This window comes from Miscanthus floridulus, chromosome 18 (assembly GCF_019320115.1).
Source record: "Miscanthus floridulus cultivar M001 chromosome 18, ASM1932011v1, whole genome shotgun sequence".
NCBI lineage: Eukaryota > Viridiplantae > Streptophyta > Magnoliopsida > Poales > Poaceae > Miscanthus > Miscanthus floridulus.
Window position 1 is genome coordinate 55,725,258 of NC_089597.1, and position 16,647 is coordinate 55,741,904.

At 42.9% G+C, this 16,647-nt stretch overlaps 1 pseudogene; it reads right to left on the reverse strand.

Annotated features, from left to right (window-relative positions):
* Positions 1 to 3,156: 3,156 nt before the first annotated feature.
* On the reverse strand, positions 3,157 to 15,055 carry LOC136519582 (dynamin-2A-like; annotated as a pseudogene).
* Between the last annotated feature and the right edge of the window lie 1,592 nt (positions 15,056 to 16,647).

Consider the following 16,647-nt stretch of genomic DNA (forward strand, 5'->3'; position numbering starts at 1 on the left):
CTGTTCTTCTCTTCCTCCTAATCTTGATATGTCCAGGACTATTCCTGCTACTATTTTGTTACATGCAGCAAGTTCATCTAACACTGGTTTTGAACTTTTAGCTTATCTGGACTGTGACACAGTTAGCCAGATGGATGATGACTTCAATATATTGAACTGGTGGCATCAGCATAAACTAACATCTCCAGTTCTTTCTACCCTTGCTAGAGATGTTTTCAGTGTGCCTGCTTGTACCATTTCTTCTGAAGCTACTTTTAGTACCACTAGCAGGATCATTGAAGACCGGCGGCGGAGGCTGAACCCTGAAACTATGGAGGCACTCACATGCATCAAGGACTGGGAAGCTACAGAGACAAGGCTACAGCATATGGTGGAGGATAAGGAGCTCGAGGAGGACTTTGAACAACTTTATCTTGATTAGTCATTTATGTAATGGTTCTGTAATCTTAAGACTTGTATGCTTTGGACCTTTGGTTGTGGATGTAATGAACAATTAAACTTATGGAGCTGGTTGCACTCTTTTTCTCTGTCTAGGGTTTCTCACAAAGGTGAGTTTTACCTAGACATGTTTTTAATGAGGCGGCCATTGCACAGCTCCTTTAATTTGGTATTTTGTTATCTTTGTCTTGTGTTTTCTTCTTTGTGATTTCAGATTCATCAGATTTCAAGTTTGTTTTTGAACTGTTCTTTTGATTCTGATCTGTTGAAGTGGTGATGTGGTTTTAGTGCCAAGGCACGGCACTAGTCCGCTGGGCTGTCGTGCCCTGTGGCACGACATGACACTATCTGAGGGCTTTAGTGTCGTGCCTGGGCTAGAGTCTGGACACGGTGGCACTACACGGCACGGCACGGTAGTGACACCGTGCCTGATAGTGTCGTGCCGTGTAGTGCTAGTGCCATGTAGTGCCAGTGTCGCTCGTTTGGAAAACTATATTCCCCAGCGTGCCACCTGATGGGTCCGTCACCACCACCGGCACTAGGGTCATCGGCTTTGCCACCACCTGTCGCCGATGGACTCGGTGTCGGTGATGACACGGCGGTCTGGGATCTCGGTCCCAGTGACGGTGGCACCAGAGCGTCGAAGCGAACTGAAGGACGGTGACAAACCTGCCCTTTTGCACCCGGCCGAGCACGGTCTGCTCTACGGATTCTAGCAGCATGCACGGGTCCCTAGGGGGCTAATCTATTTGAGAGAGCTCCACAGTGGATAACTTATAGGGGTGTTCAGATCCAGACATAAAGTTTTAGGGTGTCACATCAGATGTTACATGAGGTGTCGTATGGGGTGTTCGGATTCTAACAAAAAAATAAATTACAGAATCCATCAGTAAACCGCGAGACGAATTTATTAAGCATAATTAATTCGTCATTAGCACATATGTTACTGTAGCACTTTATTGTCAAATCATGGATTAATTAGGCTTAAAAGATTCGTCTCGTAAAGTAGTCGTAATCTGTACAATTAGTTATTTTTTAGTCTATATTTAATACTCTATGCATGTGTCCAAACATTCAATGTGATATGGTGTAAAGTTTTGGTGGAACTAAACAAGAGCTTATATGCAAATTTAAAATACTACCTAGGGGCTAAATTAAAAAAAGACACTAACACACACAAATCGCCATCCTCGTGGACTCCGAGAGGCGACCGGGCAGTGGCAAATCTAGCCGAAAACATTATTGGGGTCATCGAGATCAAGTTTATTATGTGATATAAATTTTCTTAAGTGTGAACAGTAAGTTACTAAGGATTTTACAAATTTCGTCGAGTCCGTCTCCACCCGATGAACCCCCCTAGATTCGCCCATGCGAGCGGGTGTGGGAGGGCGGCAAGAAGACGTGCGGCGCGGCAAGGGGAGAGGTGTGCGCCAACCATCGTATCGTGTATCGTGTGGCCGAGCAACACCGACACCGCCCTGCCTAGGGAAGCGTGCGTAGCCAGCCTCGACCTAGTGAAGCTATTTTTTTAGAGAAAAATCCTTGGTTGCTATTTAAACTTGTAACAATCCCTTCATTGCCCCTGAAAAATATGTCCTCCCTTCATTGCCATCTGTTTACCTTTTACATTCCCTTCGTTGCCATTCTGTCAATTCCGTGGGTAACGTCGTTTGGAGGAGCTCCTGTACTTGTAGACTCGGCGCCTTCACCATTCGCACGAGGCCACGAGCAGAGCACGCGACGGCGTTCCATTGGCAACGCACTGGAACTGCGAAGGGGGCACCGCTTCCGCCTCCACGGCTGCGTACTCCGTGGCCACTGGCCAGCGCGTGGCGCTTGCAGGCACCGCCGCCGGTGGAGGGGCGAGGCTGCGACAAGGACGCAGGCACCGCCGCCGGTGGAGGGGCGAGGCTGCGACAAGGACGCAGGCACCGCCGCCGGTGTAGGAGCGAGGCTGCGACAAGGACGAGAAGGAGGAGATGGGCACCACGGAGGACGCCGCGGCAGTGGCAAGAGGTGGCGCGACAGGTTGGAGGCGAAGAATGTGGCAGCACAGATCTTGTAGCGCAGGTGTGCCATTCTGGGCGTATGCCCGGAGGCGGGCGGCGGCACCTGCACGGGCTCCAGGTGCGCCCAGTGTTGGCAAACAATCTCAGGATTGCATGCAAGTTCATGCGAGGACTAGCCTATAGCACGATGCAGTAGCAAAAGAACACGGAGATGAGTAGTTTTTAGATGACAGAGCACCCGTTGTGGAGAAAAAAGATGACAGAGCACGATGTCGAGTGTCTCAAGCAAGAAAGTAGAATGAAAACTGATGCCTCTTCTACTAGCACTCTAGCATCTACTCCTATATATCGAAAAAAAAAGAAGTAAACTCGTGCACGCCGCAAATTATTGAGTATAAAAAAAGCAAGAATTTTTTCAAACTCATTCAGAAACATATTGGACTTCCATAAGCTCATGCAAAAGCTTCCATAAATGAACCCATTTCCATTTTACGTTGCTGCCCACCCGTCAGCCCGGACTACTACTTCGTCATCGCCTGATACTGAAATAAGAACAAACAATCAAGATAATGCCTACTTCGGCATCGCCTGATACTGAAATAAGAACAAACAATAATGCCTTACTTTCGCCCATGGTCATTGAAGGTGTGGCACACGAGCAGGCAACCGTCTCTACCACTCGAAATCCCGAAGAATAGCAACCACAACGTGAATCTTCAAGTCATATATATACCATGTCTAAATAAGATTCATCTGTGGCAAAGAACAATATGCGGGGGAGGACAACATAGATCTTAGTCTGACAGCCAGTCGTCCTAGAACGACCAAGTGCGCAAGCAAGATGGATCGTCCCAACAAAATCCCAAAGGCAGAGACGGCACCACCGCACCAGGGCATAAATATGCGTAGATAATAAACAGTCCCGACCATGGTTACCTATATATTTTCTATAAACAACTCATCTGAGTCGCAGCGACCTGCGAACACAATGTTCACGCAATCACCCGAGACTCCACTACACCACAATCTCTAGCAGCCGATCTGGAATACGCTCCTCCAATAACCCATATGACAAACAAGGGGCGTGTGCCAGGCAAGAATACATAATGTTCATGAATACCAATCAGCACGATTAGTATTTTGGCGGTGGTCGTGGCAACCGGTTCGGTGTGCGCCGGCTGCCAGAGTTGGCACCTGAGCTCACATCCCCATTCTCGTAGCGCCAACTGCGACCATCAGTACTTCTCGACCTTGATTCACTGTTTGTGCTTGCAGCAACAGGCCCATTTGATGCGGAATCAAAGGCAGACCTCCAGTCCTCACCTGAGCGGCTCGGTGTTCGAGGGCTCTCTGCAAATAATAATTTTTGGATCATTACGAAATCTTCCACATAACATGAAACAAAATATCTAAATTGCTATTTAATCATACCTTCAGTGTGCAGTGCATCCAACCAGTATGCAAAATGTATCAAATACTAAATGGGATAACCACAGGAACATCTAAAGGATCTATTTGGTATAGCAAGCATAAGCTAGACCGGCCTTGACCAAGGTTCATTAGCTAAATAAGGCTTTGGGACATGAGCCTCCTTGGCTCCTTGCATGACCATTGCTTATATAAGCTGACTTCTTAATGTGGGCTAATATAATAACAATGAAGACTTGTTAATTACAAGCCTAGCAAACATCAGAACAATAGTTAGCACAGGACTACTAGCACTGCTTTATCAAGTAATAATCGCCAGCAAATTTGTTTTGTTTGGCCAGGAATCTTAAGAAAATGCCTTCAATTAGCATCAAAGCTACCACCCACAGACAGTCTACTATCTACATTAGGCACTAAACCATATTGGCCATTCGTCTTTACAGGATACATAAGGGGGGTGGGGGATGTTAGGCTATTGCACTTGATGTTGTTAAACAGATAATGAAAATGGCAGCTTACCAGCTTCAGTGGTGTCATTAGAATAAGAGGAAACAGATGCCCTGTTGTCATGGATACTGAGTTGACGAGTAAGTTTTGACAGGAGAGTTGATTGTTTTTGGTACTTCTCCCTTCTGCGCTTAGCATTATGGTCCTCTTGAAGCAGCTCTTCAATCTTAGCGTTGCTTTGCCCGCTGGTAGTGAAATGAATGAAAATACAAAAGTTATTCAAAATGTACTAAAAATAAGCATAAGCCATATTAAATATATGGCAACCAAAATTGATTAGAAATATTACAAAAGGAGAGAATAAACATCTGTATTAGTGAATTTTACATCCTTAATTTCGAAAAGTTATCCAGATAAAGTGAGGAATTCAGAACAATCATACAGGCTACAATCCAGATTATTAGGTCAAGGAGTCAGGCTACAATCCAGATTATTAGGTCAAGGAGTTAGTGTACTAGTATGTTGAAGTATATGCCAGCTTTATTTCCTTGAATGGCATATTGCAACAATATTAGCATAAACCATCCGCTAGGTGCTAATCTCTGGATGAAGAAATAGAAAACACATACTCCCTCCATTATATTTTCATTTGGTATTCAACTTTGACCACTATCACAGCATATTTATTTATTTAAAGCTAATATTTATGGGACTACGAAATTACTTCTCAACAAAAGTCTACACATGGCTCTTCTGTTTGCAAACTAAACAATATCTTATAAACTGACAGTTGAAGTTTCAAAAGTTTGACTGCATCTTGTCCAGAATGTCAAGTGTTTGAGAACAGAGGGAGTATAAAGTACAGAACATCAACCTTATTGAGCTGTATAGCTGGTTAAGCATGTCTTCCTTTGCTTTCTCCACTTGGCAAAGCACGATAGCCTAATAAGCACAGACAGATAATGAAAATTTGACACAAATATAAGGTCATATAAACTGATTGACAGAACAATATGAACCTTCGGAACATTTGCTGCCAGACTACTCAAAACAGCCTCAACATAACCACGAACTTCTTGAGACATCCATCTAAGTTCTTCCTCAGGATCAGCAGGTCTCCGTGCCATAGTATCCTTTCGAAAAGTGTATGATCAGATATTAGTTTGTGTATTTTAATGGAACAGTATTTATATTGGCACTTACAAAACATACAAGGGAACCTGAGATTACATGACCCCTAATAAATCAAGATTTAATTGAGTAAAGCAAAACTACAAACGAAAGCTAGATATGCAATTCAATTATGTATTAATCTAGAACTTACTAAAGCGCCATCTGAATTGCTTTGCCTCATTGAACCACCCTCAGCACTTTGACCCTTGAAAGAACCCCCTTTGCTTTGAATAACAGCTTTGATCTTATTTACCCACTCAACCTTGTCAGCCATGCTCTCAGCCTTTAACACAACAGCACTGTGAGCTGCAAAATTTAAAGAAAAGAATTATAAAAAAACAGAACCATGAAGCAAATATAATTCTGTAGGCTGTACGATTCAAGGGTATATCAACCTTTTAGGACTGTTTTGTATGCGACCCTGTTAGTAATCTTAAATACAAGACTTGGTGTTTTTTTCTGATCCATTTGCCTTTTTCGAGTCTTTTGAACTTTTAGAAGGTTCTTCCTCCTCTACCTCCTCAAGGTTGCACTCCTGCAAATGAATACAGCTTACGACATAAGCAAGTTGCTAAAGCAGTCCATCTCACAGTTCTTTACATTAAGCCATGTTTTGCCAGATCAGTATAACTTTCTAGTAGGGTCCAGAGAACAGGGAAAAACTGTTTCAGTGGTAATGCAAAAGTTATGTGATCATTATATCATCTCGGTGTCACATGGCATACATAACACATTATGAAGGCAAAGGTTATGCACACCTCAAGGGTGATGACACCACGAAAATTTCTCTCCTCTTGTTTCTTTGTGTACCCAAGCTGGCATAGAAACAACAAATAGTGAATAAAACCACACCCACATATCAAACAAGAACCATGAAATACAATAATCAATAAGCAGTAACTAAAAATTTGAAAACCAAAGGGCTTTCACATACATATCAAACAAATCAAGACTTTAAAGAAATATTCTGAGAACTGATTAACCTTTCCACTCTTCTCAGTAAGAACAAACCATCTTTTGCTCCACCCATTAGTTTTTGCACTTTTCTTTAAGAGATAACCTGCAATGGAACAGAAGAATATATATGCTTATAGGTTTACTTCTCAAATCAATCAAAATGTATCCGCTACCATGAACACATGTGAAGTGGTTGAAGCAGTTAAGAATTCTTGTTACCTTGCCCATGCTAATCTAACAAACTAAATGGGGAACGTCTCAAAAAGATTGAAGTTAGTTAGTACATGGTGCAAGTATGCAGCTAATTTGTGGCAATGAACATTAAAGAAAAATGTTATATCTATTTTACGTTTAGCAGAATGTTGGTTTGCACAAGCATATGTGCATAACATTTGAGAATGTATTTCCATCGCCTAATCTAGGCACAGTATGATTTTAGGAGTATTGTACCTGCAGTAATTTCACCAGCAGGACCAGTAACCAGCAAATTTGATCCCTGTTTTGCGTCCTTATCTTGCTGGCCAGATTTGTCTTTCATTGATTTTAAGCTGCCACCACCTTGCTCAGCATCTGTTTGGGGACTGGACGCCTATAATAACAGTTTAATCAACCACCAGAGCCAATATATACTGTAACTGTAAGCCAAAAAAGTCAGTATGAACTATAAACCTCTAACCAAAAGATCCTATAGTTTATTATTTATGATAAAATACCACTGCCCAGAAGCAAAATCATACCCTCTTAGATGTTGACTGTTCAGCTTCCTGTGTTTTCTTAGAAGATCGATTTCTTAACTCATCCTCCCGACGCTGCCTTTCCATTCTGTCAATACCAGACAAATAGAAGGCCATGGGTCAGTGTTTAATAATTTCATCATGAAACCAGATGTTGCTGCAGCTGAATAATGGGCAGTTTAGTTTACAACAGAACTGCAATTCAGTACATTTCAACATAGATAACAAATATGCTTGATAAATCATGAGAACTCCACAAAGGGAGAAGAGTCACAATCACAACCTTAGGTCGCCCATTTCCGTCAGTGTTTATGTATGATGTGGTTAACTAATAGAGTAGCTGTTTGGAAGTGCAGATATGTTTTGTACTACCTCAGCCTAAAGCCAATTGAATTTAGGGTGCGATTGGTAGCCTGCAGGCGGCCTGACCTAGCCCGTGGCATGCAGGAGTGCAACGATTGGTTGGATGCATGGCTGCCAGAGCCTGGCCGCCCGCATGCAGGACACCTTGCCGAGCCAGACTCCCAGGAAACACAGATGGATTCCATTCTCTCGGGCCTGGCTCGTGCGGGCGCAAGCACGCACGTCTAGTGGCTCAGCTGTGAGGGAGCGAGTGCAGCAGCAGGCAAATAAGCAGGCAACCAAACAACTGTTGTGCTGCTGTATGTACTCATTTAGTCAACCAAACATTAAGGGCTTGCATGCGCCAGGCCTGTCCCAACTCAGCCTTGCCAGTAGGAACGAGCCAGGCTCTCTTCGTCAACGAACCAATCACGCCCCTAATGGTCCAGCAATGCCAGGCTTACAGTGGAAAACGAGGTGACAAATGGAAGCATATAATACTTCTTTTTGTCAAGTTACAAGCATAGAAAAATGCGAATGAAATGTAACAACTAGAGACAAATTACAGCAACCTGATCACTGACCTTCTTTGCACTAAGCGGATGAAATGTTGGGGAGGAACAAAGGCACGTTCCATATCAACAAGCGCGACGACCATCTTTTTGGCATCATTTTTGAAGGTCTCCAATGCATTTGATGCTATTGCAACAACCTTGACCAGACAAAAGAAAGTTTACACCCCAAAAAGGCCAAAACACACTATCAACAAAAAGAAAGAGGAAAAATACATGTAAAACAGAAAAAGTGATACCTCACGCTTGAATGGAGGATACCTTCCAAGTCCTGGTGTGGCATTTGCGGAAGCACTGACTATGTCTAACAATACACGATGAACCTAATGTAATGACAAATTAGTTTTCCATGGAAGGAAGGAAGATGGGCACTAAAACTACATATAGTATTACTTCACTATTTGTACTCACAAAGAACTTCACGACAAGTCGACAATATACACAAGACATGACTGACAAATACAATACCAAAGAGGGCATATAACATATAATAGCACATAGAAAACACTCTATAGACCAAAACCTAACTGGACTTACAAAACTTCTGCTAGATAGAAATCACATGCATTAGTAGTTACTAGCTAACAGCTGAGGAATATTAGTCATGGTACACGAAATTCAACCTCGATTTTAAAAACTAAAATCAGGTAGGCAAGAGCAAGAACAACAACAACAACAACAAAGCCTTTAAGTCCCAAACAAGTTGGGGTAGGCTAGAGTTGAAACCCAACAGAAGCAATCAAGGTTCAGGCACGTGAATAGTTGTCTTCCAAGCACTCCTATCTAAGGCTAAGTCTTTGGGTATATTCCATCCTTTCAAGTCTCCTTTTATTGCCTCTACCCAAGTCAACTTCGGTCTTCCTCTGCCTCTCTTCACGTTACTATCCTGACTTAGGATTCCACTACGCACCGGTGCATCTGGAGGTCTCCGTTGCACATGTCCAAACCATCTCAACCGGTGTTGGACAAGCTTTTCTTCAATTGGTGCTACCCCTAATCTCTCACGTATATCATCGTTCCGAACTCGATCTCTTCTTGTATGACCGCAAATCCAACGCAACATACGCATTTCCGCGACACTTAGCTGTTGAATATGTCGTCTTTTCGTAGGCCAACATTCTGCACCATACAACATAGCAGGTCTAATCGCCGTCCTATAAAACTTGCCTTTTAGCTTCTGTGGTACCCTTTTGTCACATAGGACACCAGACGCTTGCCGCCACTTCATCCACCCTGCTTTGATTCTATGGCTAACATCTTCATCAATATCCCCGTCCCTCTGTAGCATTGATCCTAAATATCGAAAGGTATCCTTCCTAGGCACTACTTGACCTTCCAAACTAACATCTTCCTCCTCCCGAGTAGTAGTGCCGAAGTCACATCTCATATACTCAGTTTTAGTTCTACTAAGTCTAAAACCTTTGGACTCCAAGGTCTCCCGCCATAACTCCAGTTTCTGATTCACTCCTGTCCGGCTTTCATCAACTAGCACTACATCGTCCGCGAAAAGCATACACCAAGGGATGTCCCCTTGTATGTCCCTTGTGACCTCATCCATCACTAAAGCAAACAAATAAGGGCTCAAAGCTGACCCTTGATGTAGTCCTATCTTAATCGGGAAGTCATCCGTGTCTCCATCGCTTGTTCGAACTCTAGTCACAACATTGCTGTACATGTCCTTAATGAGCCCGACGTACTTCGTTGGGACTTTATGTTTGTCCAAAGCCCACCACATAACATTCCTTGGTATTTTATTATAAGCCTTCTCCAAGTCAATAAAAACCATATGTAGGTCCTTCTTCTTCTCCCTATACCGCTCCATAACTTGTCTTATTAAGAAAATGGCTTCCATGGTTGACCTTCCGGGCATGAAACCAAATTAGTTCATAGAGACCCGCGTTATTGCTCTTAAGCGATGCTCGATAACTCTCTCCCATAGCTTCATAGTATGGCTCATCAACTTAATTCCCCGGTAATTTGTACAACTTTGAATATCTCCTTTATTCTTGTAGATCGGTACCAATATACTTCTCCTCCACTCATCAGGCATCTTGTTGGATCGAAAAATATGGTTGAACAGCTTGGTTAACCATACTACAGCTATGTCCCCGAGGCATCTCCACACCTCGATTGGAATACCATCCGGTCCCATCGCCTTACCTCCTTTCATCCTTTTCAACGCTTCTCTGACCTCAGATTCTTGGATTCTCCACACAAAGCGCCTATTGGTGTCATCAAAAGAGTCATCCAACTGAAAGGTTGTGTCCATATTCTCACCATTGAACAATTTGTCAAAATACTCTTGCCATCGATGTCGGATCTCATCCTCCTTTACCAAGAGATGCTCCCTTTCATCCTTAATGCACTTAACTTGGTTGAAGTCCCGTGTCTTTCTCTCACGAACCCTAGCCATCCTATAAATGTCCTTCTCTCCTTCCTTCGTACTCAAATGTTGGTAAAGATCCTCGTACGCTCTACCCTTTGCCACACTTACAGCTCGCTTTGCAGTCTTCTTTGCCACCTTGTACTTCTCTATGTTGTCCACACTCCTGTCATGGTACAAGCGTCTATAGCATTCTTTCTTCTCCTTAATAGCCCTTTGAACTTCCTCGTTCCACCACCAAGTATCTTTAGCCTCGCGTCCCCTTCCTTTGGTTACTCCACACACCTCTGAGGCTACCTTCCGAATGTTGGTTGCCATCTTGTCCCACATATTGTTTATGTCGTCTTCTTCCTTCCAAGAGCCCTCTTTGATAACCCTTTCCCTAAATACCTCTGACGTCTCCCCTTTCAGTTTCCACCACTTTGTTCTTTCAATCTTAGCTTGTTTATCCCTACGGGCACGCACCTGAAAACGAAAATCTGCCACCAAAAGCTTATGTTGAGAAACAACACACTCCCCTGGTATCACCTTGCAATCCAAGCATGCTCGTTTGTCATTTCTTCTTGCGAGGACAAAGTCAATCTGGCTACAGTGTTGTCCGCTACTGAAGGTCACTAGATGAGATTCTCTCTTTCTAAAGAAAGTGTTGGCTATCATCAAGTCAAAAGCTACCGCGAAGTCCAGAACTTCCTCCCCCTCCTGATTCCTACTACCATACCCAAAACCTCCATGAACTGCCTCGAAACCTACGCTTGTAGTACCTACATGCCCATTAAGATCCCCTCCTATAAAAAGCTTCTCACTACTAGGTATAGCTCTAACCAGACCATCTAAGTCTTCCCAGAACTGTCTCTTAGCACTCTCGTCGAGGCCTACTTGGGGGGCATACGCACTAATTACGTTCAAGACCATATCACCAACGACAAGCTTGACTAAGATAATCCTATCTCCTTGCCTTCTCACTCCCACCACACCATTCTTGAGGCTCTTATCAATCAAAACTCCTACTCCATTTCTATTCGCAACTGTCCCTGTGTACCAAAGCTTGAAACCTGTATTGTCCACCTCCTTTGCCTTCTGACCCTTCCATTTAGTCTCTTGAACGCATAATATATTTACACACCTCCTAGTCGCGGTATCAACTAATTCTCTTAACTTACCTGTAAGTGACCCTACATTCCAACTACCTAAACGGATCCTAGTTATAAGGTAAACAAAAAATAAACACACATCATTCAAATGCAACCGATGAGAACTAAACTTTAATTTATAAGGCACGCTCTCCGTCCCAAAAAGAATACAATTCTGGGTCCGAATCTGAATTGTCCAGATTCGGACCTAGAATTGCATTCCTTTTCGGACGGAGGGGGTAGTTTTTATCATTGGGCCTGGACAAGTGGTCTTAGTAGTGCTGTAGAGCATAATAAAACATTAGGGTGGGTATAGATTGCAACAGTTGTCAAAACACAGCTACTAATTTTCTTCACTGCTTGTCTCCTGAGGGGTAGGGGAGAACAGAAGTAAATGTGTAGAAGCTAACACATAGTTCTGATGGCCTATTTTCTTATTGATTGATTGGAACGTACCTCTTCAACACATAGTCGTGATGGCTCCTTTGCCATTTCCAGTACTATTTTTATTAAGGATCTCAACCCTTTCTCTGGAGATATCAAATATGGTTGATAACCATCGGCTTCCAAAACAATCTATTGTGTGGAGAGAAATCTGTTTAATTATGTGCCAATTGCCAACCAGGGTTCAATGTAAAAATCGAAAGTGATCATACCCTTTTGACATTGTTGAGATCGAAATGTCGGTCCAACGGTAGCTGTTTAATTCTGTCTGGAAACTTTCCTTCAAAACTTGCAACAATTTTCCAACCAGATCCCTTTTACATTAAAAACAGTACACTTTGTTACTGACATCATTATCAACTATTTTAGGAGGTATAACTGCATAACCAAATTTGAAGTGTAAGTTCATTACTAACCTCACCAGATGTTATGTGAGCAAGAAACTTGTCCTCAAATTCTCGGCACAGCTCCAAAGCAACTGCCCGTGTTCCTTCGGGACTTTGTACCATAGATTCTCCCAGCCTTGCCAGTTCATCTTGCACCATTTGAGACTTACCCTGAAGGCTGAAATTGCAGCACAACAAGCAAGCGGGTTTAATTTTAGCAACATACCACGCATAAAAGTAAATTAACACCATCGTAGTAAGAGAAGAATTTGTGTGCCACTACACAGCATTTATATCTAAGTATTAGATAGCAGATACAATGTTACTGAAGAAATAAGACATAATTCTTACCCACTCAATAGGTTAGGAACCCGCACTTTCATTCTTTTACGGATTTGCTTAGCAATTGTGTCAACCAAAGCAGTTCTACCAAGCTTATTCTGAGGAGCTCCAGTTAAGATGTTTTTCAGGCTTTCGGCTTCAGCTCGCCAAGCTGTTTCTAGCGAGTTTTCAGACCCAACTGATTGTGCTGACGCAAGCGCAACAGATTGTCCAATTAGAGCAACCCACTCGATGTCAGGAAGGTTTTTTGGACCCTTGTTCGACAGTAGGGCCTGAACACAAGCTATAGTTTTTGCATCTCCATTTGCTTGATCAACTTTGCTTATAACACCAACAGTTCTTGTCCCTACAGTTACAGTGAATGAAAATACAACAGTTATCAGTTACTACAATAAAATGATAATGAATTACCGAGGATAATTTCAGATAAGACACAGACCATCTGAATCGATATCCTTGGCCAACCTCAGAGCTCGGGACGATGCGACATCAGCAGCTTGCATTGCAGGTATGACAATGAGCAGTATTGCATCATTGTGCCCAGCATACTCATTGATCTAAAGTAAGAAACAATCAGCACTCTGCTAAAGAGTAAGGAAGTTGATGGCCTTAAATGAACTATAGAAGTGATCTCCATAAGTAGATGTGCAAGGATAATTAAAAAGCTACCAAATAAAATGATACAAGCTACAGAGAAACGAAAGCTACTCCGTATGTTCTAGTGGTCCCAAGATAAAAATGTATAGCTTGTCTTTCATAATGATTTAATGGTCTGATGGAAGTTCATTGTGGATATTACCGTGCAAGCAGTTAACCAGAACTCTACCTAATCTGTAAGCATTTATGTACAGCAAAAATAGTTTATTTAGAAACAATTCAAATACCTACCATGGAATCATCAACAGCTCGCTGGTCTATCCCAGGTAAATCAATCAGCTTTAATGAGGGAGCTGAAGAAAAAAAACAGGAAAAGTACTGTGAGGATTTCACAAAAGCAGCACAACAAAATAAAAAGGCAAACTAACAAAGCAGATTTAGTACAGCAATTATGTGTGGGGTTCACCAATGTTAGAAAGATGTACTGGCAAATGATTATACTGCTCCACAGTGCAATGTGCAAACACAAATCATACAGTGTCACAAGCATACATGTCCCAGCCCAACTGTTAATTTCATCATTGTTCCATGACTACAAGTTCAACACCTTACACCATCACCAAAAGTGTGAGCATATATACTCAACACCGTGTTCTGTACAATGCTAGTGAAACGGACAGATAAACAGCTACATAGTTGCTTAAATGGTTATATTACTCAAAGCACAAACAAACCTGTACTCGTCCGCAGCTTGAGGTAAATCTCATCAGCACGGCCCCTCCCTGATCCACCAGACGCCCCCTTACCGAGTCTGTCCTGCAGTGAATGCCGGAGGGCACCTGCAGCACAGCAGAACGAAACAGGAAATATCAAGGTTAAGATCAGGCTCAGTCCCCAAGCTTCCAAAACTCGTCAATTGATGCAGGAAGCACGGCCACGAGATCCAACTCACTTGCGGAGACCTGCTGCGACTTGCTGTCGATCTGCAGCACGATGGCCTTGCTGCTGAGCCCCGGCTCCCTCTGAAGGTCAACCACTATCGGCGCCCGCGTCGCCCCGTTCTCCCCCGTCGGCTGCACCGCACACGAACACCATCCAAATCCAGTAAAAAAACACAGCACGACAAGGGAAGAGGGAGGAAAGGGAACTAACTAAGCTGCTCGGCTAGGAGGTAGGAGCTCACCAGGACCGGGTGGCCGATGAGGCTGTTCAGCACGGCGGACTTGCCAGCGCCCTGCACGGACAAACGGATCGGAACAGATCAGATCGGGTCACACGAGCAGCAGCAGTGCAGCACGCTAGCAGCAGGAGCAGATCGCGAGGGGTCTCGTGGGGGGGGGGGGGGGGGGGGGGGGGGGGGGGGGGACCGATACTCACGACGTTGCCGAGGGCAACGGCGTTGAGGAAGGTGGTGGGGCGGCGCGGCGCGGCGTCGTCGGAGGGGTCGTCGTCGGCGAGGAGCGACGCCGCCTGGCGCATCGACTCGGCGAGCTCCGACAGCTCCTCCAAGGCCTCCATGGTCAGCGGTCTCCCCGGCGGCGGATCTCGAGGGATTGGGAGCTGCGGCAACTGGCGGCGAAGGGGGAGACCGAGACCTGAGCTCTTCTGCCCTGGCCTGACGCGGATTTGAAATCTACACGGGGATGGGACGGGGGAGACGTGGGGGTGGTGGATTTGGGCGACACACGAGAGAGACAGATTATTGGCTGGTTGATAACTCCGAACACGCCGGAGAGATGGGAACGGAGGAGCACTGCACATCAACGGAGTCGTTTGCTTGCTTGGCTGCGAAGGTGCACAATTTTTCGAAGAGCGGTTGGGTTTCGCATGTTGGACCGGGCCCTACTCCCATCGGGTTTGCACCAGGTCGATTTTTGCGCGGGCAGGACGTGGCCCATGAAGCGAGGGCCCGTTGAATTGAGGAAACTTTGTATTTTTTTGTATTTTTTTATTTACTAACAAAGATACTCATACGTTGCAACAGAAGAAAAAAATAATAGTATATCTAGGCTAATAGATTTGATTCAAACTCAAATGATCACCTCACCTTTCTTCGTACCTCACCTTCCACCGTTGATCAGTACAGCTCAAATTCAGAGTACATGTTTCTCTCCCATCCGCAACTACATGTCATAATAATGTTAATTTGGTGTCATAATAGTTATACTCTTTTCTAGAAATACTCATAATAGTTACTATTTCCTAGAAATATGGTCAAAACTAAAATAGTTTTAATTAATATAATTCTAAAAGTTGATTTCATTTCTAATCTAATAAGGATTTCGCGGGCAAATATTTACTCTTTCAACCTTATCAAATCAATGTTTTTCTAAACGGTAAACGGTCGCCCTTCGTTTAGCGTTTTGGCTGTTTACACGGTGTTTAAACGAAGTTAAACGGTCTAAACGGTTTTGTACTTTAAAAAAATACATATAATTATATATGTGCATGTAAAAAATCAAGTATTCTAGCATTTATACATATTTATCCGAGTAAAAATCAATTATTTTGGTATGTATATATATTTATGCATGTGAAAAAACCAAATATAGATATTTATGCATGTAACATATCAAGTGTACATATTTATAAATATAATAAACTTAAGTATACAAATTTATCCATACAAAACTGAACTATATTTACCTCGTGTTCACCTAAACAGACGTTTAAACAGCAGTTTAGTCCGTTTAATATTGTTTATCTCCGTTCCGTTTAGGCCGTTGAGACCGTTTTTCCTATTTTTTTTTTTACCATTTAAACGGTCAACCGTTTAATTTCCGTTTACCCCCTAAACAAAACAGTTTACCACCGTTTACCGTTTAGTGGCCGTTTAGACGAACACTGTATCAAATAAAGCAATTTTTTTGGTTGACCAAAAAAAAGCTCTGCCCTTCTATCTCTTGGATAAATAGAGGGAGGGCAGAGTGAATATAATAAGAAAGAGTCTTCTAAACAATAGTAATAGTTACATGCACATTATTTTCCACTACTATTGCAGTATCTATTTTAGGTAATAGTATATCACGCGCTCATACATATATTACAATGGTATTATGTGTTCTCGTTGCAACGTACGGACATTTACCCAGTGATAGGAAAAATACCCGTGTGTTGCTAGAAAAAGATATAGCAAATTTATAATCTATTAACTAAGCCATGGGATCATAATTTTTCTCAAATATATGACTCAACTCTAATATATTGCAAAAAGTAAATATGGCACAAAGTTAATATTTGAGAAAGATTTTTTTTCCTGGAACAT